At 36.4% G+C, this 23,561-nt stretch overlaps 1 long non-coding RNA gene across 1 annotated transcript in view; it reads right to left on the bottom strand.

Moving 5' to 3' along the window:
• LOC128789873 (uncharacterized) overlaps window positions 1–23,561 on the bottom strand; it is an 83,493-nt gene that overhangs the window by 11,831 nt on the left and 48,101 nt on the right. Inside the window, exon 2 of the long non-coding RNA XR_008431560.1 lies at window positions 14,211–14,323. This is a non-coding gene — a long non-coding RNA (uncharacterized LOC128789873). The remainder of the gene's footprint in view (window positions 1–14,210; window positions 14,324–23,561) is intronic.

The following is a 23,561-nucleotide window of genomic DNA, read 5'->3' as shown; positions in this document are numbered from 1 at the left end:
ACCTAGCTCTGACAAGGACGTTAGGTTTTAGGCTCTTTACTTGATCAATGGACACAGACTCTTCTGGGACTAAGCAATTCTGTAAGAAATCATGCTTCAGTTCCTGTACTTGGAGGAAATGCTGCAGCCTGTGCTGACAATTCCTAGAGGGCTTTAACCAGTAATCTGTCTCACAAAGTGCTGATGGCAGTACAATTCCATCTCCATCTTCTGTGTTTCAGAGCAGTAAGGCATTCTGTTCCTCACACTGGACTCAAGGCTGGCCATGGCTGTTCAGCATCTTCTGGTTATGCCCCAGAGGTCAGGTCCTCTGGGCTACAGAGTTGGATTCCCTGTTATGGAAACCTCTTATGCATACCTGTTATACCTGTTATGCTATCAGAGCATTCTTGCTCTGTGAATGTCTGGCCACATTTGTCACTTCATTTATATGTGATCTCTCATTCTGGCCCTGAAAGGGTTTATTTTGCACCTAAATGGAATTTATTTTTCCCCACTGGATGCAGAGACACACAGCTCCTGTACAGGAAGGCACACAGGCATAGGTAAAAAGAAATTAAGTATAGTGTCACTGAGACCAAGGGAACTGCATTTCTGCCATTAAGTTATTTGTGACCTTTAGAGAGTTCCTGAGCAGGAACGGTATCAGATTGGGCAGATTTTGTTCCGTTCTTAAATAAAGGAGAAGATCAAGATGGTGTCATGTATGATACAAGGCAAAACTTTTTAAATTATTTTGAAGACACATTTTTTGTTGCTTCCTTGTGTATCAAATGTACTCCTAAAGTGGCTCTAGTTTTTCACTCTTAATAGACATTTCGATATGCAGTGGTTGTACTGCCTTTCACACTGCAGTGGGGACTGCAGCCATGATAGCCATGTCTAGTTTCTCCACTGATTTATAAGTGAGCTGTAAAACTGTGCTCTAGTTTCAAAACAAAAGAACATTTATTTTTGAACGCAACTCTTTAAAACACAACTTCACATATAAATGCATCAAAACTACATTGTGCCAGTTTGCTGGACTCCCTTTATAGAAAGCATTTGTTTTTAAAAGCCTTTCCTTTCTTGAAATTGTGTCTAGATTGATAATTATTTAAATTAATCAAAAGCTACTCAGACTTGAGGTCTGGATTCACTTGAATGAGATCATTGTTCTGAATAATGTTAACGGCTCAACAGCAGGACAATTAATTCAATAACTGTTTGCGTGCTGGCTCAACACATTGATCCTGACAAACCATAATGAGCTCATGATGGATACAATATCATTCAGCTCACCACTGCATGACCTATCTAATCTGACACTTGAATTCAGTTCTGATTTTTAACAACAGATCCTCAAAATAAGGAGAGATTTTTTGCACACTAGTAAGTCAATGTTCTTCTATTTTCCCTAGGTTTGTCTTGACATTTGTCTATGAAGAAAACAAGGTACAGCTGAGGATCATTGCAATTACCTACTCTGAATTTCTACATAAAACAATCCATAGCATTTAGGGATGTTTCCATATCTGTACCTTATAGCGCATGGAACAGGCTTTTCCCAGACCCTGAAGGACAGCTGCTTATCTGTTGTGGCAGCCAATCTATTATGATCTCCCTTATCATTTTTACTACAGCACCAAGAGCAAATAGAGTAATCACAACAATAGCAGGGATTGCTACAGGAAGGTGAAATTAAACTGCAGAATTCAGATAGGAAGAGAGAAACACACAGCACTATTCCCAGAAGCAGCACCAATCTCAGTGGAATATCAAAGGACTCCAAAGGACACAAAGGGTTTGCATCTTCAAGACACATAGGTTTCAGAAAACAGAAACATTCCCACTTTTAAGAAAGGGACATTTGTTAAATTTTCAACTGTCTACATGAGATTAAAGCTGACCCTTTTTTTCCTACTTCCATAGTTCATAATCAAACTCAGACAAGGAACTGATTGTCAGCAAGCCCTCAATTGTAATAAGTAAACAGATAGATAGATTATACATATATAAATAAACACACCAAACATAACTACATTTCACTGCAATTTCATTAAAGCTGTAAACTAGAACAACTGCCTACAATGTCAGCCAGATTTATTATTCACTCTGACATGGTCACCCAATATCAGCATGGTCTGCTGCAGGGAGGCATTCTCATAATGACAGAGTTGAAAGCACAGCCATTGATTGTGGTTCTCTTTCCCAGGTTCAATTAAGAAACCACCTTCTTTTATTCTTCTTCTTTGGGCTTTCTTCATAATCACCCTTGCAGCAGTGCACAGTGAGTGCTAATAAGTCAAACACTTTTCATTTAATGTCAGTACAAATATTGCTTCTTCACATGGGATTATATTTTGCTTTTTTTTTCTCACGACTGTGTGTCCTTTTGACAGTGGGAGGGGAAGGGAGGGGAGGGGAGGGGAGGGGAGGGGAGGGGAGGGGAGGGGAGGGGAGGGGAGGGGAGGGGAAACAGATACTTAATCATCACAGTGGGAGGAGATCTTGAATGGAGTTCAATGATACGTGCTGGCATCTGCATTGTTTAACTTACTACTAAGTAATTTGGGAAAGGAGCAGACAATGAAGAGGCAGATTTTCCTGAGCTACTCATCTCAAACAGGTTATAATAGAGCTAAAAAAGTTTCAGTAAAGATCATAAGGACAATCAAAGCCAAGGAGCAGTTTCTGTACCAAAAATAACTAAGTAGAATAGGACTCCTTGGAGGGTAAAAGAAAAGACTGAGGGGAATAAGACAGAGTTCTTTAATATCAGAAGTGTCATAGAGAGGGTGTATAAGGATTGATTTGCCATTGACTCTCCCAAGAAAATAAAATGGGAATGTGAAATTGAACTCTGAAGAAGGCAGTCCAGAACTAAGAGAGTTGTTCTTCATACAGTCACTTAAGCTACAGTACTGCTGGCCACAAGGTGCTGTGGAGTGTAAACATTTACAGGACTTCCAGGAAAGATTTGCAAAGCTCACAGAAGAGATACTCACTATGCTATAAAATAAAGAAAAAATACAGCTGTCTCCACAGGCCCTTGAGCTGCAAATAACTGGATGGCAGAGAAATAATTTTGGGAAACATATTTACCTTGTTCCTACACTCTTCTCTTCACATCTGCTTTTGGTCACTGTCAGAGACAGAATACTGGGCTATATGGATTGACCTCCAGCTGGCTCTTCATGGGTCCTCTGCCATTCTTAATTCAGCTGGGCTCCACATGTCAGCCCTGCACCTCTGTTCAAGGTCATTATGCAAGGTATCCTATCACATGTCCTTCTTCCTGCTCTAAAGTGACTTGTCAGATTGTAGCTGCCCTTTCAGCCTTTTGAATAGTAGAATATATAGGTAACTCCAAAATGCAATAGGTAACTCCAAGAATACTGTCAAAATAAAGCTGCAAATTCAAGATTGAATGGCATTGTGCACTCAAAGTAGGATTTTTCAACATGTACCATTTTCTATGTAAACGGTACAAAACTCTTTCCCTCCATAAACATTTTCCAAATGTCCAAATCAGAGTCACCTGGTAGCCTACTTGTTATGTACAGTACAATTACCACAGAAAAGCTTTGCAAGTTTGGGAAAGTAGAATATATTACTTGGGATGTTAAATACTGAAGAAAAATAAAACATATGAAAGAATTCAAGGAAACAAATCATATAAATATTATACAGAAGTACAATATTTAAATGTCTATACTCCAATTTGCATTTCAATATACTACTTTAATACCATTTTTGGTTGTTTAGTGATGGAAAACGACCATTAAAATAGCCACTAAAAACTGCAAAATCAGATTCTATACCAATTTGCATTGCCAAACAGATCCTTGGAGATTCCCCCTTGAAAAGCCACAACAGATGGGTAAATTGACAGTGAAAACCTGTCACAAACTTTAGGTCTGTATCTAATTTTCCCAAGCCAGAGTCAATCCTGAATAATGTAGCTAAGAACCGTGTTTACTGTTAGAACCATGCAAAAGTGTAGCAGCTCTCGTTCATGTCAGGGCAATAGGATATTCCATTAAAAGTGCTGTATGTTTCTATTCAATATGCAGTGTGAGCTCCCCTTGGGACTAGAAATCAAAATAAAAATAGGAGAAATAGGCAGGTTTCCAATCAACCAAACACACTAAGTTATGGAGTGAATTCTAATTCGTGTTTTTGATGCACAGATCAGAATCAGTGCTAAATAAATACTACATAACACATACAGAACATAGGAGATTTTAAACTAGCTCATTCTGTGCTAGTTCCACACTGAACTGCCTTTTCATAAATATTGTAATGAATGGTTCACACAGATGAGCATTCAGTCTTGGGCTATTATTGGAAAATTCACACATTTGAACACCTTGAACAAGAAAGCTGGCAGGATCACAACATAAAGATATAAACATGAGCATTCCCCTCAGAATTTGAACATTGAGTACCTCTAAATCTTTGCTGTATAACCATTCATTTCTCATAGAAAATAGAAAGTATCATTTTATAAACAACTGTTCACAACAGCCATAATTGTTTGCTATTCAAACAGAGGCTATTGCTCATATTTGGTGGTAATAAGCTCAGCAGTAATGAGACTGCATTTGGAAGTGTCATCATGCCTATTAAAGTCCAGAAGACACTAAAAGTGGTGCATTACTCTGCTGCAACCTACTAACTGACCCAAATAAAATCTTCAGCTCAAAAAACAAAAGTAAATGGAATTAATGGTAAAGGTCCAAAGTTACTATCAGTGACTCCCTCATTCATCTGGCATCTGACAAGACAACAAAAACACACAACAATTAAAACCCTGTGCCATTGAAGCTAACAGTAAAGCTCTGGCGAGCTTTGCTGTTGGAATTGAGATCTCTTTTACATCCAAAAGAGACATAAAACATAAAATTCCATGAAATTACCTAATTCTGTGCCAGAAAGTAAATTTACAGAGCACTTGGTGGCCCCTGCAGATCCAGCTTCTCAGACTGCCAAGGATGGTTCACTGATTTTTTTTGAGGGGGAAGGTAATCCTTGTTTGGAGACTCATACGTAAAATGAAAGTATTTGTACAAAACAGAGGAGAAAATTGGAAGACTAACACCTCACAACTACATATCTATTTATAGTTTATGTCTTCAATTTTATAGTCAATGTTTTTTAAAATACCTGTTTGCAGTGTTATTTGCCATCCCTTCAGAAAAAAGAATCCAAAATTTCAAAATGCAGTACCAACTGTAGCTAAAGTTTGTTAGCTCCCTGATTTCAGCTCTATTCAAAAATAAGAGACTTGTTTACGTCAGCTGGTAAATTTTCTGTCTGGGACAATTCCCCATAACCCAGGAGACCCTGACTCTCATCAAAACATTTTATCTCTGTGTGAGAAAATTAATGGTTAGTTTGTACAAAGTGGACAACATTTGACTGCAGTTAAGAGACACTTGCCACCATAATTCTCCACATAATTATTCCCTAGCATAAACTACAAACAAATTTGCACGCTGTCCCTTAGACATTTAGTGCTCATGTTCTGAAGGTATCATTTTCATTTCAATGTACCAAAGAAGTGTAAAAACCTCACTATTTTTCTTAAAGAACTGTGTTATTTTCTGGTCAATCCTACTCCAGAGCTGCCATCTGCTAGTTCTTTACCAATTGCCATGTCATTACTTTCATAGAAGGAAGCCACTAATGCTAAACTGCCCCATTAACTGAATCATTCATTCAGCAACTGGATACTTTGCAAATTATATCAGCCAGGATTTTTTGTGGTTTATAAGCTGTGGATCTCAAACCACTATCTCTCAGGGAGCTATCTCCTTTTTGTATCATTTGTGTTAAATGCAACCTAAAGACAAAGAAATCTTCTAAACAGATTTGGAAGAGAAAATTCTGTCAAGAACCTCATGTCAGCTATGAAAACATGAAAAAACAAGCCAGATAAAAGAATGGAAGTAGGGCTAGTAATGAACAGAAGCACACTTTTCCCATCACTGGATCTGATTTTGCCTATTTGTAAACATGTAGAAGTTTTAATTTATTTTCCCTATCTTACACACTTAGGCTGTTTCACTAGAATTACACAGGAAAAGAACTCTCAAAAAAAAAAAAAGTCTGACACTGTTCACAGAAAGAAAAGCTCTGTGAGGCTGCTCTGGTACTGTGTTGACTTATACGTAACCAGGCTTTTGTCCTCGCTTGTCAGAAGAGACAAGAAAATCCTCTGCTAACACTTCAGATGGCAACAGACCTGTTCTAAAACATGTTGCTGATTCAATTGCTGTATTTTATCATTGTCTATAGCAGTCAAAAAGAGAGTATTTTCAAGGGTTATGCACAATGTGTAGAATGTAACTTGCAGAAGAAGACAAACAGATCACAGGTGTTTTAATAGCCTGTGAGTGAGGGCCAGTGTGGAAAATAAAATAGTTCTGCAGGAGAGGCATGTTCTGACTATGGTGCACTGAAAGAACCATTAGTCTTTTAATAGGACATTGGCTTCTGTTTCTCTCCTCTCCATCTGAAGCATTAAGATGTGGCTAGTTAGGTGATTAATAATAGGAAGCACTCCATCACCTTCAAGGAATTGGAAAGTCCTGCACTTATTGGAAAGGTGGGTAATGAAATCACCACCATCAAATCTACCTTAGAAACTTAACAAGATTCCTTGATCTACTGGTAATGTCACCAGACTGTAACATGACCTGGGAGTGGTCAGGGAAAGAGAAATTTAATATTGCTGCTTATTATTCAAAGTACTAAGACTGAAACATGCATCTTAAAGCTTTTATTGAATGAAGCATAATAAAAAGGGGCAGCACAAGGATTTCTGCATATGCAAGTATGCATTCATTCAAATACTTGTCTACAGCTTCCCAGAAAATTCATAAATCCCTCAAATATTTCTGCATTAAATCACACGCCAGCATATACAATGTTTCCATGTTCAGTGAAGAACACTTTGTACATCAACCTTTAAAGGAAAGAGAAGGAAATTAATTGTGCTCTTGGCATACAAATATGGTTTGCCAAAAAAGAAACAAGAACATTACAAAAAATCATCTCAATCACGCAGGTCTTTACTCCAGGGTCAAATGAACTTTTTCTAAGACCTGATTATGCATTCTTTTTTTAATTTTTCCCAGGTCATTACTCTTAATGTCCAAATTACATCTCTTGACAAACTTTAACATTGCAGCTAGAAAGCAACATTTATTTCTTCCATAATTAGTTACAGAGTTTTTGCTGCCCATTCCTGTGCAAACACAAATTTAACTGGCTTCCTTCTTTTGCTTCCTATTTCTAATTAGCCAAGGCAATAATGCCTTCCCTTTAGAAAATGAGCACTGAACAGTGTTTACTGGAAAAGGCTGGTCCTCCCTCCTATTTCCAGTGCAGCTATTTAACTTCTTGTCTTTGCCAAGGGTAGAACATATCTCACATTCATATCCTGTTGCCCAGAATCCTGTTAAGTAAGTTTGCTTGATACTGTAAAGTATAATTTAAAAAATCCTTAGCCTCAATTAATCATTTGAGTGTAACATTATAAATATCCCTTTAAATATCAGGAATTCTTGTCAGCAGTTGCAAACCAACTACCCAAGATCTTTTTTCACAGTTCTGTGGTTGTTAATAATTAAGCATTATATAACAATGCCAGAAGAATGCCTTTCATTCTCATAATATGAACAGAAAGAATTTGTGGTTTAAGGGCTTTTCTGAGACTTAGAATACCAGAATTCAGAGCTAAGCTCTGCTAATGGCTTTTCTTGTGAACCAGCTCTTCTGACTCCACTGAAACTTCTTGTGTGTCTAATTGGAACTGTCCTTATAGCTCAACTACCTGTGTTATGGTCTATACAGATCCACGAGACAATGGTAGACAGCACTCACAGGCGCAAGAACAATGGTGCTAAGCACCTAGAGGCATTATAAACCAGTTTTATCTTTCCCAATTTTTCATCACTATATGAAGAAATTTCAGAAATATATGAAATGCCAAATCCAAGTATTTTATCAGTTATCTTTGAAATGATGACAAAATGGTTTTTTTCAGATATGTTGCCTTATATACTGATGTATTATCTGCCATTGTTTCATTATATACAGTCCAGGACAACATATGTTTAATATATGAATAGCATTTAAAAATAAATAGTACCTTGACTGAGAAGCACTGGAAATTTGAATGGCTGATGAGCATTTAAACTAGTGATGTGGGTTTTTTTGTCATTGTATACCAAAAAATCTACAGTGACAATCATCCTGTTTGGGAACTCGATTACCCTTAGTGTTTCCAAAACCAGTTTCTACAGCATAGCAAGCACTTTCTCTGGTTCAGTTTAAGCCTTTTAGCTTTTATCACAAGGTAGGGAACCAAGCCGCTGTTGATCTTCCAAAATCTGCAGGTCCTCTTCTTTAGAACTTCACCTTTTCTAGCATTTCCCATTTGCATATGCATAGCTTATTATAGTCATGTCCAGGAATTTTCCCTTTCTCTGATTGATTAACATTGTGTCTGATTCATCCTATTGCTCCAACTAATCAACATTTCACATTCTAATCTTCCCAAGTGCTTGTAGTTTTCCTGCCCTTGTTTTTTTGGGGTTTTTTTCCCCTGAAAATTTAATAAGGGCATTCTCTATTCTGCTGTCCAAACCCTTAATGAAAACAACAAGCAATACTTAACTTGAGAAACTTTGCTTTGCTCCTCTTTTCAGTTTGTGGACCACAGATAGCTACTCTCAGTATGAATTTTCAGCCACTTGCGTACACATTCCCTAACCTTTCTGTATCTCAGTTATGAAAATGCTGTGCAAGAGAATCAAATTATGTTGAAAGTCAATTTACTCCCTTCTCCACAAAGCATGTCCCTCATATTGTAAGAAGAATTTAGGTGGTTTGAATTTCATTTATTCTAAACAGCAGAGATACTTTATAAAATGAAATTAAGTTTTTCTAAGGCCTTGGAAATGGCCACTTATTATGACTGAGTGAAAACTGGTCTTGAAAATGATACCAGATATGTAAACCAAAAGAATTATCAGTTTTCCTTACATTATCTGAGTTAGATGAAACCCTCTTATTCAGATACTTAAAAGAAAAGCATCTAGACAAACTTTGATGGCTAATCTCAGCAGTTGCCATGATTGCACCAATGATTTCTGGTTATTGAGCAAAATCTTATCAGTAGACAAATGCTGTAGGTGCCTTTGTAACTTAAAAAAATATAGCTTTTTAAGTAATAACTCTACAGTCTTTTAATCACACATTTCATTATGTCCCCTTCCTAATAACCATTGTACTTAAAAATATGGAGGCATATTGATATATCTAGAGCCACATTTTGCAATAAACTTAGAAGAAACCACCAAGTACAACCACACACTTTAGGATTCACTATTAAAAAAATATCCTGCCTGTGGACCATTTATTTTATTAGCAGCAATACTTGGAATTGCTTAAATTAGTTTGAGTTGTCTTCTTTTGTCTATTGCAATTTGAAAATTTTGACTGCTCCTTTCTTTGTCCACAATGTTTTCACAGGTTATTTTTGAAACAGTCATCACTCAAAGCCAGGAGTCAGAGAGTTGGCTTCACTTTCTGTCACTTAACTGCTCAGTTTTGTACATCACTCCAAATGGGTTCTGCCAGAGCTTCTTACACATCCATTTGTCCATGAGTGTGTGCAACTGCTCCCTCTTTGTGCATGATTCAAGCAGTCTCTGATGCTGCTACTGCCCATTTTTCTTTATCCCAAATTGTGTAAACACAAGTTTTATTTCTTTAGAGGTCATGGAACTGCTCATCACCTACATCAATCAGTGTTACAGGCAGAGAAATAAAGTCTGCATTTTACTGTGGATACAATTTTTTGACATTACCTGTCCCTGCAAAGAACTGCATATGAAAAGATGAAAGTGGAGGTTCTGTGCAGGGTCAGAAGATGGAAATATGGACGAAGTTCTTTAAACTCTTGTTGTTAGCCTTGAATAAAAAAGATGAAATTTTTAAAAATATTCAGTTGCATGTTTCTAACATGTACATGGTTAAAAACCTGCCTCCCCAGTTTTGAAAGAATAGCAAACATGAGAAAAGTTTTTCTATGGAAAGATTTCTTGAACCAGATTTTCATAAGTCTGAAATTGTTAGGCTTTTCTGGCTAGTAACTGTTACTTTTCTGCCTAGTAACTGTGTGCTGCTCACACAGAGAACACTTTGTGTGCCCTGTCATCCTCACTGTGAGGTGCAAACACTTAGTGAGATGCTGCATTTGGATGACCACTTTAATTAGTCATTTTAATAACAGACTGGCCACTACAGTTAATAATAATAAACACCTTCCCATCTGCTGGATTTTAAAGACAAGAAGGCATGTTGCTCCCTCCCAGTCTCAACTCTACACACCTGCTAATCTGTCAGTTTTTCTGCTTGTCTTCCACCAAGCTAAACACAATAATTCCTGTCCCTAAACAGGCAAGATAGGAGCAATAAGGACAGAACAACACTGCTGACTGTGATGTTAAGAGAGAACCTGTCAAACCATCAATGACAGACATGAGGTAAAAGAAGGTTCCAGAAACTCCCACCTGGTCCAAAGCTAACATATACATTTTGATTATTTCCTCTGTCTGGTTTAATATTCAGTTTCACTTCAGCTGGATGTAAGTAATAACCCACATTATAGCCAGCTTTCCAGGTACATACAACAAAATCACGTTGTCTCCAAAGGAGGAAGTTCCCTGCAGTTGCTGGCTATGTTTTTGGCAGGAATTCGCTGACCTTGACTGTAGCAAATTGATCACTGCCATAGAATTACAATTTTTTTTCTAAAATTCATGAAGTCTTATGAGCTGTCAGGAAAGGATCAAAGTAAATTCATCAAGCTAAATCAACTATGTTTACTTTGTCTTTAGCATTATACTATAAAAATCAAGAGGACTATATATTTAAGAAAAATGGTCTTGAAAGGTCTGAAGTCTAATAATTCATGCATTACTTAGACCAAGCAAAAGAAAGCCCATTTTAACTTTCATGTATTAGAATATGATGCAAACTTACAATAAGAATAAGTGATACTAATTGTCTCAGTCCTTAATCCAAATCCAATAGCACACACAAAAAAGTAAATGAAAAAAATATTAAAGATTCAGATTTAAGTACAATTGTTAGTAATCCTAGAATTGTGGCTGTTATGAAGTTATGGTCTAAAGTTAGATACATGTAGAAGGATGCTTTTCTCAAAAGATACGGTACTCGATACTGATTTTTTTGGAAGTGCAAGCACTTTCTCTGCTCTTTCTGAGAAGATTTGTGAGTCCAATTCTAGTGTTGTATAGCAAGAATTCTGTGTTTATTCAAGGCCTTAGGTAAAGAACTATTGGGCAATAAATGAGCTGACAATCCTGATATACAATACCGATAATTTAGATCTTCCCTCCTGCAATCCACACAGGTTGTTTTTTCATAGGGTGTGGGTTTGGGGTTTTTTGTTTGTTGGTTAGTTGTTGGGATTTTTATTATCCTTGCCCCATCTTCCTAAGTAAAGTAAGTGACAAAAAGATTTCATACAAATCCTGCATCTTAAATATTCTGTCTATGGAGTGAAGAAAAAAAATCATGTGAAGTGCTAACTCTCCTTGGCAAGTGCAGTTTTCACCAGGCTCAACAGGATATTGTGACAATGAAGGAGTGGCAACACAAAACATCAAAGTTTAAAAGAATGAGATAATTTTCTATACAAAAGATAGGACATGGACCTTTTACCTCAGGAAATGAGATTAAGATTTTGTCCAAACATATCCCAACCTGACAGCACATCATCTGAAAGTGTTTTGATAGCATTTGGTGAAGTGTCTTGGTAGCAGCATTAGAAATCACAACCTCAAACTAGAGGAATTCAGGCACTGAAGGAAAACATTTTCTTCTTTTTACTGTTCTTTTTTTCTTAAGGAAAAAAAAAGCTCAGTCTTTTCACAGGAAGATAACTTGGGGAAGTTGGATCATCAAACAGAGCAAAAAGGAATGAGTGAGGACTGGAAATACCCATCCATGGCAGAGATGGAGCAGGTTTCTGTGAGAAAGCAAGATAGAGATCAGGTGGAACATTCTCTGTAGCTGTTACTTGCACAGCATGGGAGAAGCTGGATCATGAGAGGAAAAAAGAGCTACTTGCTAATGTTTATCTGAAGTTCTGCTTGTGGCTAAACATGCTTCCATTCCCTCTTGTCTGCCTTTGTCTCTGCCTGCATCTCCAACATGGAGCTATTTCCCAGCCTAAACTACTGCTGCAGGGAATCCCTTTTTTGAGACAACATAATCACATCTTTGTCTTTATATAGGGCCCAAAAAGAGAATCAAAAAGGGAGCTAGTGAGAAGTTGAAAACTGAGCATCCAATATTTTAAGTAATCTCCTGAGCAGTTTTGTTTAACTTGTTCCTCATGTTGGAAGAGCCTACTTTCTTTTTGTTTGTGGTCACGACCTTGTCAGTTTGGAAGGTAAGTACTCACTTTTTCATCTAGCCCTTTAGTACAGTTACTATCTCACTACATGAATTTTAAAACCAGACTAAAATATCTTGTTTCCTGCATAGAATTTACAGCTGCTGGCTAAGAATCAGACTTCTCAAACTTGCATCTTTCTTCTAATTATTTTACTTATGAACAAATTCTTAATGAATTTCAGATTTCAAGATAGTATGTGGATGGAGGTTAAAGCAGGCATTGACATTCGTGGGTTTGCAGGACTATTATTACCTTACAGATGTTTACAAGTGAAGAAAACTGGAGAATTTCTTCTCAACAGTCGTGAATTTCTGCCAAGAGTTCAACATAGCAAAATTCATGAAAATAAATTGCTTAATAATGAAAACAAAGTTAAAATAACCTTGTATTTTTCCACATAAATAATATTTTAGTGCAGAATTATAAATTCAGTAATAAAGCTAACATAATATTTAGCATTTTTAAACAGAAAATTGGTCACAAGCTATATCAGGAAGACTCTAAGTGTCAGTACTCTTTCACCTTTCAGCTTTAATGCAAAGTATAACTGACTGCTGTGATGTACTAAGCAGCCCAAAGTAGGGGAGGGCCTAGGTCCATTGCTCCTTATTAGCATTTTTTGTCAATGCCATCTGATGCATTCCAATGAACTTCTAACCTCTTGCTCTCAAAGAGTTTGGATATATCTGTTCCTCTAATTTTTATGCAAATTCCTGATCAATTGTAGGAATAGATTACACAGGTAAGGGGACTCCCATTTCTAGTTTGCCTATCTTTTCAATGCTGTTTTACATAAGCAAAGGTGAATTATAAGACTGAATAACTATAAAAAGAAGAGAGAGTCCATGTGATTATTTTCTCAAAAAAAATTATGGAATTAAAACCCAAAATAATATTTGGTATTACTTATTGGATCTACCAATCCAAATACTGGGTTTTAGCTACAGTCAAGTCAGAATTCCTCTTTGAGCTAAAATTTAGGTATTCTTTATTAAACATTAGTGAACCTATCAATATACACAGATATCCATCCATGGGCAATGTTAATAATAATGATCTTATTCTACAACTACAGGGAAAATCCCACAGACAAATAGGTTTTCATTCTAGTTATGGAAACATATCTTTACACATCAGAGTTTTCTCTTATATGATACATGTTCTTCCACTCATCGTGGTGGCCCTTCCCTAGGCTCACTCCAGTTTGTCCATGTTTCTTTTGTACTAGAAGGCCCAGAACTTATCCCAGCACTCCAGGCAGGGTACAACCAGTGCTGCATAGGCAGGACTAATCACCTTCCTTCTTGGCCTCCCGGGCACATTGTGATGCTGTGCCATGGACATCATTCGGTAACAGGCAACTCTGCCAAATTAGTTTTTGATGTAGCAATTTTCACCTTCTCCTCACATAAGCAATATTTCTATTTCTGCAATTCTACAGATAGAAATAAAGTATGTTAGGTCATAAAAAATGGAATCACTCAGACAAATAATTTTTTTCCGTCTCCCACTTTTCTCCTTTAGTCACCAATATTTTTTTAAGCAACTTCACTGAGATTCCTAGTCTGTAGCTCTCTGCTGAATGCACAGTTTTAAGCACTCAGCTGTTCACAGTTTTTTATCTCCATGATTATAAAAACCATATTTAGCTTTGTGAGTCATGTGGAAAAACTTAGCAGCCAAGATGCTTTATTCTTGGGAAGGTGTCTCTAAAACTGAGACTTACCAAATTGCAGGCTGGAGATTCACTTCTATGTTGCTCTAGACATGGTAATGAAATGCTGATTAGACCTTCCTTGGATTTTGAAAGCCTGGCATTTGAGATCTCCAGAAGATATCCTAGGTTCAAACATAGTGTACCCAGTCATGCAACTTCAAACTATTCATGAGTAATTCTACAAAATACTAAAACTCTTAAATTATTACCTGTTATTGTCATTTTACTTTGAGAAAACAGATTCTACAGAGTGAGATAGCTATTGCACAAAGTTTAACCACATTTTCCCATCTTTTTTTTTTCCTCATCTCTCTTTGCTTATTTGTTTGAGGGACATCTCATGTTTTGGTCATCATTTCCTTGCAGCACGATTTAAAACATCTCTCATAGCTTCAAAATTATAGTTTTGAATTAAAAGATATACTAGAGAAGCCAGGAATAAAAATGCTCAGCAATTGAGATAAAATAATTCAAATGAGTATTCTATCACCATAGTAACCTTTCTTCCAGAAATTTGCACAGGAAAAAAACTAACATGCTCTACAGTCATGAAAGTGCATCTAATTATGATTTATTCATGACGCCAGTGATGAGCACTTACATGTAAAATGCACTGTACAGATTGTATTTGGGGTTTTTTTGAGTAAGAGTCTTATAGACTAGTCCTAATACATTAAATATTTTTTTCCAATACAAAGTTTATACCTGTTTTAGAATACATAGAATAAATCATAATATCACATTTATCACAGTGCATATCTCTATCCTTACAATTATTTTCTTGTAAAATGCATGAGTTTTTCAGCTTAATTGTTCAGTATTATCAAATATTAATTAAGATAACTTCTTCCTCTTTTATAATAAATACTGTTACTTTTCCTGAGCCTGCTTCTTTCAGAGCTATTCATTTTCAGCAAGGGTTGTAGAGATAGATTTAGCCTTGATTTGAAACATGGTCTTATAAAGAGTTGTGCATATTCTTAATATCATAGGTGGATTTATTACAAAGGTCTGTACCTCCTTGCCACATAGGGCATAAATTAACAAAAGACAAGGTACTTTTCCTCCAGGAAAAAATGGCAATATGTTCAATGTGCACAGACAAGTCTTCAAATTAAATTCGACTTTTCAGAGAATTCAACATGTTCTATTAAAAAGGTCATTTGAAAAGGACATTACATACTGGCAAAACAGCACTGTTTAAATAGTGTGAAGAAAGATGGCACTGCCTAATATATTATTCAAAGTGCACAAGTAGTATATTTCATGACTAAAACTTTCTAATTCAGCCTATAAGAAAAACATGTTAATAATATCTTTTAAATTATATTGTTTGCAGGACATCATCACAGCCTAGATGGACACAATTTAGGACTGATCTTTTCCCATGTGAACTGAGAAGTTCCAATGAAGATCTATTGCAATCTCATGAGAATCAATTATGTCTTTGTGAGCCAAAGGTTTTCTGAACTTATCAATTGCCAGATTTTTACATTTGCCTTCTGTGCCCATTTAAGAGAAAAGCAATAAAGTTTCCTACAACATGTCCACAAACTGTATAAAAAATTCCAAAATTGTTACAGTTTCATATGGCTTTTAGAAGGAACAAGATGCTTTGAAAATATAAATGAGGTGAATCTTCTGAAGTGGATCTATAATTTAAACACTGTAGGAGTAAAACATTAAAAATCTCCAAGCATCTCAGAAATACATTATCTTCTCCTAACATGCCTAACAAGTCCTTAGACACTTATTAAAGTGCAACAGAGAGACTGTAGCTCCATGACATTTTTCTTCCGAGAGATTAGTTAACCAGTGCTATATCCAAGTTGGATGGGAAAAGGACAAAGCCTGGCCTTATTCTAGTGCCTGAGCAACTGGTATGATTAAGGCTAGCCCCACATCAGAAAACAGAAGGACTGAATAAAAAAAAAAGGCAAAAGACAGATATCGTGCTGTGAGCTTCAACCAATGACTAAGGTAAGAGCTTCTCAGCTATGAGCTTTGTGAAGGGTTGTGGCTAATTTACCTGTTCTCTTTAAAAGACTGAAGGGAGAACTTGGAGAGGAAAAAAACAACAAAAGAGCAAGAACAGTAAATGGGTCTGAAAGCACAGATAGGATTCTGGAGAGAGGCAAAATGGCAATTTTGTGCATAGCTAAGGGAAGAAAAAAAAAGCAAGCATTCTGCTAAGATAGAAGAGGATGTGTTATGCTGAACAGTGTGGCTCCAGAGAAGAGAACCTATGTGTAACCAAAACTTCCGGAAAAATCAAAGAAACTTCATAACACCAATGTAGGATTAAGAAGTAGGCATTCTTTATTCAGCCAGATGCACCAGGGCATATCTCCTCCAAAATATTGTGCATGATGAGTTCTTGTTTATATACTGTATTGTACATACATATTCATTGATTGTCCCAGAATAAACATACATATGATAATCAATTTCTCAAAATCATTAACATATTTTCCTTCTCCTTTATGAATGCATTTTTCTGTACTAAGGGTCCCCGTGGTGGTCCCTAGTAGTCAGTCTCTCTGATGAAGTAAGTTCAAAGTGAGGCAAAACATGATGAATAGCAAGAAAACTCAGTATAGCAGAAATTTTAACCAAGGGGTTAGGTCAGCAGTTGAAAGAGACTGCATCAGCTTCAAAACTAATGATGAAATCTAGATCATGCTGTGAACCAGGTCATTCAGTATGCTAGAAGACAATTCAGTGTGGGGGAAAAAATGATGCAGTATAAATAAGGTTGCAGAACACAGAATTCATCAACCCTTGTGACAGGGATTGGAATAGCTGACACAATCCAGATTGTGCCAGGTCATATCTATCAGCTTGCCACAGGAATGCATTGCTTTCCTCCATAAAAAGAGTCAGTGAAGGTAATACTTCCCAAAGTAAGCATAAAACTGGTGACAGTAGAAATGAATGACATAAGGAGACCAATTTATCCTCAGACCAACTGAGAGTTGTAGCTCTTCAGTAGTAAGGTTGCAGTACAGTGGATGTTAGGAAACCACAAGAATGACGTGAAAGCCTACAAAGTGAAAGCCTGCAAAGATATTGCAAGAGCATTTACACATTCATCAGATTGAGAAACCACCCACTGTTAGACAACAAATGACAGCTAATACCTTTAAACTGCATGGTGCCTACTTAGAGTCTGTTTGCATGTGCTAAATGCCAAAACAGAGAGTCCCAACACTGGCTCATACTCTGATTAGCACAGGTTCTGAATAGGATGCATGAGGCATAGAGAGCTGAAGCACTTGCAGTAAGGTACAAGTAAACCAAATGGTAATTGAAATGCAGCATTGATAGTCCTTTCTAAGAACTATTAGCTAAAAACTTTAACAGGAATTTTAGTTCAAGTCTTTGGTCTTTTGTCTTCATGGGCCAGCTGTTAAAACCCAATTTGTCTATAGAACTTCAAGAATGGCAAAGAAGAAATGTAGTATATAGGTGAAGATTTCCAATTATTCAACATCTTCCAACTGCTCAGCTTTGTACTCTTTATTCTACACAAGAGTCTGTTTTCTACAAGGCCATTTCATTCCAAGTCTCTGTGTATAAGAGATTTTAAGTAAGAGTGCTTTAGATAGCCGCAGGAAACAAGTACACAGAGCTTTCAGAGGTTCAGTGAAAGCACCAGATGATTTTTCAGAGTCAGTATCTTCTTATTCTAAGGAGTCTGACAAAAAAGCTTATTGTTTCTATTGGCTAAATCAAAAGCACATAAATTGGAAGTATTCTCTTTACAAAATTTTAATCTGGTGTATAAGTCCTTTAATAAAAGGAGCTTTGCGTTTCAACAGAAAGCAACAGAAAACTTCTTGAAAATGAATGATACAAAACACCACAGGGTCTTTGAAACAATTTGATACTATTTATTAGAACAAAGATTTTTGCATTGGGTCTATTTGAAGAATCGAGGTGCAGTTGAATGAACTGTTAAATAAGAGATCATCAAAGCAGTTTTGGAACTGTTATTTTGAGACAATTAAATTAGGGGGCTTTATGAAGTGCTCTTGTTTTAAGAAGATTCTGAGATGATACATTTTTTGAAAATTAAAATTTGTCTGATACCAGCATTTTTCTATTTCATGTTATACTGCACACAATTATTCTAGCAGGACTTGAATGAAGCTATAAACAACAGGAAGAATATTGCTACACAATGCAACTGCTAACAAAAGTTTCAGCGTGCCCTACAGGATGACTATATCATTAGCAAAATGCTTTTTTAAAGGCACACATTTTCAAAAATTTTTATTTGAACTATTTTTTTCTAAAATATTTTCAGAAATCGTATTTTGTTGTTTTTTTCATGTGAAGTTTAAAACACTTTTATTTTCTCTCTAGACAGGGACAGACAGCAGCAACAAATTCCTGAGAAGTAACCGTTCTGTCCTTCACTGAATTCTGGCTGCAAATGCCACCAGAATTACTTCAGGCTCTCTCAGTAACCACACTACAAAAGGTACTTGGAGCTTCAGAGTCAGTGTTAGACCATAAATATCATCTTTGAATATGATAAAGAAAAATATCTTATTTGAATATCATCTTCTGTGCCAAAGGGGATAACGATCCATAAGCAGGTGGTATGCAAAAAATTTGAAAGTGAAATTAGAATAATCAGAGACAGTACTGACAGCTTTCTTTCACAGCAGTTAAGTGCTGTGTCTAGTGAGGGAAGATTCCACTGTCTGGCTTTTTTTGCAGTTTAGGAATTTCTGTTATGCTATCATAAATAGTATCCATTTTATTAAATGAGCTCTTCATCTCCTTTCTGGAGCAGTGACTGCAAAATCAGCCACTTTTAACATCCATGTTGAAACAGAGGTAGGATGATAGCTTGCTTTTCATCTACTGAATAGCATTAGATTCCGTGTCCCCATATTTAAGGGTTATCACAGTCCCTTGATGAGTTGTTTGAACCAGAGGCTAGTGCATGCTTTCTGAGCCCAAGTAGAATTAGAGCGTTCTGCCTGACACAGTGAGTCTTATTGCACTGTTGAAGTGACCAGTCAAAAAAAAAAAATTACTAGAAATATGGAGACTAGTAAGAAAACGAAAATTTGTCCTGTTCCAAAATAAAAATTAAACCATTTAAAAATTGAGGAAAAAAATACATAATAATAGCCAACAACACACTGATTAGAGATTCAAGATCACATTCCAGTTTTGCCTGATGCATAGCACAAATCTTCTGTGACTTGGATTCAAAGAACTACTGTTCTGAGCATCTCTTGTCCTTGCTCCATCTTGACTTGCAAATTGAAATACATGATTATTCTTCAACAGTTCTGCCTTATACACTTAAAAATCCCCATATATTCTCTTCTGTTTTGCTGTATGCCAGTGACAACTCTTATTTTAATTTCATTTCAGAACAAAAATTCTGTTTGTCCTGCTAGTGTTAATCAGATTTTAACACCTAATACTTGTTGGAATATCCCAAATAATATATTGCAAACAGCGAAATAAAAAAAAAGTCAAGCTAGTTATTATACACCATAGCAATACTGAGACTTTCACTAAGCACTTTGTATTAACATTTTGTCTGCATTTACATAAAAATTGGGTTTTCCCTTCTGTTTCCTGATAAATGATAAATGAGGCCTTTAATGTACCAGTATGTACATACCTAATGTTATCATTCCAAGAGGATTTGATTAGAGTAACAGAAATCCCTTTATACTTGTGCCAGATGTTAGAATGCATCAAAGCATTCTGATGCTATAAAATATATATATTATTATGTCAGGCTCTACCATCTTTCCCTACAGCAACACCAGCTCTCTACTGATGGCAAATGAGCACAGCTAAGAGAAAGCTGAAGAGACAGTTTATTTCAGGAGGCAGACAGCACATGCATGTTTACCCATATGATGAGCTGTCTCAGTAGCAAAGCTTGAATTTTTGCTCTTTCAGAAGTGTTCTACTTCCTAAAATATGAACTCTGGCCAAGCTGACAACAATCACTTTGTCTTTCACACAAAGGAACACAAGTTGACCTCTCTTATTTTTGTTGTTTGTTTTACTATAACTGCAAAATTGTTTTAAAGCCAGTGCCTGAAGATTGTGAAAAGGCATATAATGTATTCCTCACATGTCTGACTGACAGCTACAGCTACTTTGAAGTCTGAGATTTTAACATAAGTTACATCCAAATATTTCAACCCAATCCTAAAGTCCTAAAAGCATATATTCTTAAATCAATTTTGGCACTCAGATATCATGATCATTATTAGAGTTTAAAGAAGGACAGTCTTTATAGATAGAGTAGGGACATTTCAGAAATTAAAAAATATTCAGAAATTCAAGAATAAAAGCTTCATTTTGGGTTGGCAATAATAAAATATGTGTGAACATGGGGTAAGATTCAGAGGTTCTAAAGTAGCAACACAGAATTGAAAAATTATGACTAGACCTATATGTTATTGCTTTCCTAAGCCTAATTGTGCACCTTGATCCACAAGACAATCTATTGTACCAGGGTAGATCATAGTTCAAGAACTCTGATGAGAACATTAACACCAAGGCCTGCCTTACCCAGTGTTTGTGCATCACTTATCATGAAGAGCCTTGAGTTGAACAAAACCAGCAGAAGTTATTGCCAAGAATGGACAACTACTTGGTAATCAGATCTTGAAAAAGAAAAAAAGCCTAGAGACCTCCCAGGAGTCTGTGCTTGTACTGGAGTAGTTCCAGTTACAGATGAGGACTCTCTTGTGCAGAGTTAAACTGTTATTACATAATTCTTATCACTTACAAATGTAATTGAATGCATATATGCATTACATGTATGTACATATCTATGTGTGCAGTATGAATATAATTCATATTACATATAAATATGAAAAGTTAGAGTTCATAATCCTGAGTGTAATCCAAGTACAAGTCTTCCTGTCTTCTACTGCATGAAACAGTCAGTCCCTATAACAGCTTTGGTTTTAGTCACTTGAAAAGCCTGAAGTAATATGGGACCAATGTTCAGGCACTATTTGGAATTTTCCTCAGGATAAGAGACAAAAATTTACACAATACAATTTTGATATCCTATGCTTCTCTACTCTGCAATAAATGAGTTAAATCTGCAATACTGACTTCATTTGAGAAAGGACCATACCAAAAGTTAGTATGCAGAACATTGGTTATAATTTTTAAAGATTTCAAAGGAGGTAAAAAAAGAAAAAAAAATTCTATTCTTACAGAGCTTTAATGATAACTTCCCTCCAGGCAGTAATTCCCTAGAGACAGTTCTTTTCAACCATACAGCTCTGGGCATAATCTCCCTGATAAGAGTAATTCCTGAAGGGCATCATATCAAATGTTGGCTGGAAATTCAGAGAGATGGGGGTCATGCCACTATTTCAGATTAGGAAAAAAGCAGTCTCTCATCTTTTCAATAAAACATCAGGTTTTTCTGGCTTATATTAAACTTTTCTGCATGTTTGCTGCTCCCACTTGAAGAAAAAGTTGCTTCCCTGCAGTTGCCTTATGATTGTTAACTACTCTTTTCTTTGAAGTCGTCTTTTAAGCCCCTACTTGAGTAAACCAAGAGATTGCTATGTCAGCAATTAAAGCTGGTAGTCATTAGAGAGCTGGCCTCACATGTAGTGTTTTCAATACCTTCTAGGACACAGTCAATATCCCAGTCTGTTTCTTTAACATTGAGTACAACACCCATGGGACTACTGCAGCCCTCATACACAGAATGGATCAGACATTTTTGCTTTGATAATTTACAAGCATTGTCAAGAAGTTTTATGGTTTTTGTCTTGTGACAAATCACAAAAATACAATGAATTCCTTCAGTGCAGTGGCTCCCCAGAGGCAGCTCACAAAGAACTGAATTGTTCAAGAAGGCTTTAACTTTTTTCTTACTGTACAAAAAAGCCTACTGTAGTAAAAATACATAATAGCACAATTGGAAATAATAAAATGAAATCACGCTCTAGATGAAACCTCCTGTGAACAAACATCATTGAGACTTAGCAAGATTCAATAAAAATAAGTTCTATATGAATGAGGGCTAATTCTCCATTTGAGTATGTAGGCTTCTGGAGGATAAACGTCATACTTGCCTAATAAGAAATGTCCTAACCAGTGAGGAAAGCAGGTGAGGAGTCCCTCAGAAGGGAATTGATTCATTTCTCCTAAGGATGTCTCACCAAAACCAGAGTTACTTTGTGGTTTGGGGCAGTGGAGAGTGTTTTTGTCATTACTGCTGTGTACCAGGGGTTATTAATACACAGGATGGCATACAATGCATGAATCTCCATCCTAGCTGAAAAGAAACCATAAAACCTTGCTAAAATATGACTGTATTTAAGATAATATATGCTGTACCTCTGAGGAACACAGTCACATTACCTAGCCTGTAGAGCTAGGTCAGGATCCAATCAGATCAAGGCAGATTAAGCATTTCACGTGTTGAATAAGATAGAGATTCTGAAAATAGACACTAAATGCTTAATGATATTAACAATAGAATCTTGTTAACACACAGAACCTAAAGTCCTTTAAGATAAAATATTGGGAGAAAAGGGTTAAAACGTAAAGATTTAGTGAGGAGGGAATAGTTCTCACTCAAGCTGAGTGACCTTGCAGCAGGGAATGCTGAGTATGTTGGTGTGGGAAAACTCCATTGATTATGTGTAGTATTGTTCATCCTCTGCCTGCTTTGAGTAGAACTCCTGTGTAGAGGAACTCTTATAGACAACTTTGAGCCTTCTGCTGGAAGAGAGAGAGGTCATAAAAGCAGAGTCTTGTGATAAATAGCACATGGTAAAGCCCTTTGACTTATTGGAGCAGGACAGTGCCCTGTCTGCTGCTGCCCACTGGGGTAACCTAAGCCTAACAGAGCCTGTGTCCCTGTGTGTCTCTTTTCTCTAGGATGAGCTAAACCTAACAGTGTCCCTTCATGTCTTTGCCACCTGGCATTGTTAGGGAGGTAATGAAATAAGCTCTTTGCATTTCAACTGTTCTTTGGATGTTACCCTGGTTACCTCTATGTGTTGATTCACCCAAAGACCACTACAGTTTTGTAACATTTGATAGCCCAGATGTAGCACTGTAGTTAGCAATTATTATAATTGAGGTCAATTGCTCATGTATATAGGAAGAGCAAATTCACTCTAAGAGGATTAAAAAGCCATCAACAGCTTCACAAGAGCATAAATGTTTAGAAGTTTCCCCTGTATCCTCAGAGAAAATTACTTCTCAATTGTCTCTTTTATAGTATTCTAATATCGCTACATAAAATTACTTGGTATTTGTGATTTGCCTTTAATATGAAGATTTGCAATGTAGTAGACTCTGGAATGCTTCATTTCAATGCAAAAGAGG

Source organism: Vidua chalybeata, chromosome 6, assembly GCF_026979565.1.
Source record: "Vidua chalybeata isolate OUT-0048 chromosome 6, bVidCha1 merged haplotype, whole genome shotgun sequence".
In the NCBI taxonomy this organism is placed as follows: domain Eukaryota; kingdom Metazoa; phylum Chordata; class Aves; order Passeriformes; family Viduidae; genus Vidua; species Vidua chalybeata.
This window is presented reverse-complemented; position numbering and strand designations above follow the sequence as displayed.